A 3000-nucleotide genomic window follows, 5' to 3' on the forward strand; every position below is an offset into this window, starting at 1 on the left:
GCTGAGTTCCAGTGATTGGCTATGATCAGTTATTTGTCCGAATCAATATACTTGCTGGTAGTTGCTGGATTGTCCAGTCCAGTCCAGTCCAGTCTTCACATTATATGCCAGGCTCTGGTTTTGGATGAGGTCTACTGGTTGCCTTGGAACTGGACAATTTTAAAACATTTAAACTTGTTTTTTCTGAGGACAAACAGGAAGTATTTATTGTGGAAATGTTTTTGACGGTCTGCCAATCTTCTCTGCCGCCCTTGTGGAATCATTTCAGCTTCTGTTGATGTGTTCATCAGACAGTTTAGATCAATATGAGATAGTTGCAGTGGGGTTTCCATGTTTTCTGAATGTGTAAAAGCTTTTGGTTTGGATTTAATGATTGTCAATGTGCTCCTGGGTCCTGGTGGAACCCCAAAAACCCCTTAACCTCCTGTCTGACTGTGGTGTCCATTCTTGATATTTCTCAGGCCGATGAGTGCTACACTCATCCAGATATACCTCCCAAACACATACCTTTACCTGCACCACGAAATTTCCTTTATGTATGCTTTAGTTTTATCATGCATGAACTTTGAACTCACATCATTGTAGCGACTGTGAGCTGCAATGGCAAGGCCACGGCAACTGCAGTCATCATGAAAACCTCTACTAAGTTTGCGTTGTGGTTTGTTTAGAGAAGCTGAAGCCAGCACAGATCTTTGCTGTACAGATGCTTTGGCTGAGATGAGTCAAAAAAAGGAAATATAAATGTAAAGATGGAGGACAGCCAGGATTTCACTGCCATTATTTAGGTTGATATTCTGTCATGTAATTGGTTGTTTGGATGACGTGTTCTTCACATATTAAAATGAGTGATGATGTGTTGACTTTCCATCTTAGTAGTTATGAATTTGTCTCCTCTGATTGGTGGCCAAAGAGTTCCTTAAACCTTTGACCATGGTCTGTCTTATTGATCAGAGGTGTGGAATTCTCCAGGACTGATAAGTAATTACATTTTTGATCCAGTTTTTATTTTTATGTCAATATTTGAAGCTAAGGTTGTCCATTATATTCAGTGGTGTCCAGGTAATAACACAGTAACCAGTTGAAGAAGCTCATGACGATGATTCAACAACACTGGTTGGTAAGTTTTCTTGACTGACGTGATGCCTAATATGTTGACTTTATGACTTTAACACCTTTAACATTATGGTGGCAAAAACAAAACTTTTATCAAAGGTTTGGCACCATTTTAACAAAGTTTGGATGAGATGGAGGACAAATTTTACTCAGGGTCAATGGATGACAGCAATCAGTAACTATCTTCTGTTGGTTCGGAGGCCACTACAATAACCAGGTTATGTAGAAACTTCAAGTATGTTAACCCAGAGTTAAGGGCATCTCAGGGTTTTCTGTTTCAGAGGAAGAGAGAGGTAAGTCATAGCCAGACTCTGTTACCATGGTAACCGACTCTGCTGGCAGATTCATTATAAAGAAACCACAAGATTCTGCCTTTCTCCTTCACCTGAAGAAGCTGCCAGACATGAGTTGTCAAAGCAACCTGACCCCAGATATGTGAAAAATGAATACAATGATTTATGTTGGGAAGATTTTCAGACCCCTGCAATGGATTGGCAAACTGTCCAGAGTGTACCCTTCCTCTTGCACAATGATTGCAACAGCTTCCTGCAACCCTCAATTGGACTATGCGGTTAGGAAAATAGATAGATGGAATTTTAGACCTCTAATGGATTATCCATCACTTCCCAATCAATATCTCATCAAACTGTACTGTTTTACAGTCACTATGATTCTCCAGCCACACATATCCACCATCACCACCATTAGGGTGACTAACTCAGGAGGAAGATCAGTCATCGATCAACCAGAAAGCTGATGGATTAAATCCAGGCAAATATATTTGACCCTGTTTCTGGAAAGGAGCTGAAATGACGACTCAGAAAGCTGATGATTCTGGAAACTTCAGGATTGTTTATTTATTTAAACATTTACTTATTTTATTAGACAAACTTTTAAAGGGTTAAAGTTCTTCAGCGGATGATCACATGGAAACAACTTGACGATGTGGAGTTGATTCATTCATTTTGGTTTGACTTTTGCAGCAGTTTAAGTACAGCAGCTGAGAATAGTGGGTATTGTAGTTTACCCAGCACACCAATCACCACAGCTCTGTTTCCAGGCTTCATTTGGAGTTATTTGTGTGTGAAGACACCCAAGAGTCTAAAACCCATTTCAAGGACTTAATGCTCTGACAACAACACCATATAGCGCTTTAGACAGATTATCACCAAACACATAAAAACAACACAAAGACGTCAAACACATCTGAAACTTTAAACAGTATTTACATCAATTAATAAATATAGAAAAATGAAAAAGTCTACATACAAATATTCATATTTCAAAATTGTATGAGTGTAAAACATTAACTTTCTCCAACGAAATAAATCAGTTGAAAGAATCAGACATCTTTTTTCGTTTCCATTCCTCACAGCTTAACAACCTTTTCTTTTTATGTGGCTATACGTTTATGAAAACGTCTGAAATAAATAAAAGTAAAAGTTTAATTTGATTTGGATAAGTATAAAGAGCTTCTTCAGAACAACCTTGTTTTATTTCAGGTGATTTTATAATTTTTTTTTTTTTTTCCCCAGCCTTTTATTTCCTGATAAGGAAAGTTGCTGAAAATAATAATGAATTTTAAAAAAACTGACCAAAACAAAAATTAAAAATCTCCTGTAATAAAAACAAAAAAATTATAAAGTAGAATTTAAAATAATTTTTTTTGTTGTTGTATTTACTCTCATCTGTATTTTTATAGTTACTTTATTCATGTTTATTTTATTCTACTAGAAATATTCATTCATTAAACGACTGAAAGAGAAATCCAAACTCCTGGTAAAAAAAAGACAAGAAAAAAGATGTTCTACATAGCAGAGGAACATTTAAGATGTCTGCAGAGAGGTCATGTGGTTTCCTGACCATGTGCCCAGATGAGGAAGAGGT

Source organism: Telmatherina bonti (assembly GCF_933228915.1).
Source record: "Telmatherina bonti genome assembly, chromosome: 3".
NCBI lineage: Eukaryota > Metazoa > Chordata > Actinopteri > Atheriniformes > Telmatherinidae > Telmatherina > Telmatherina bonti.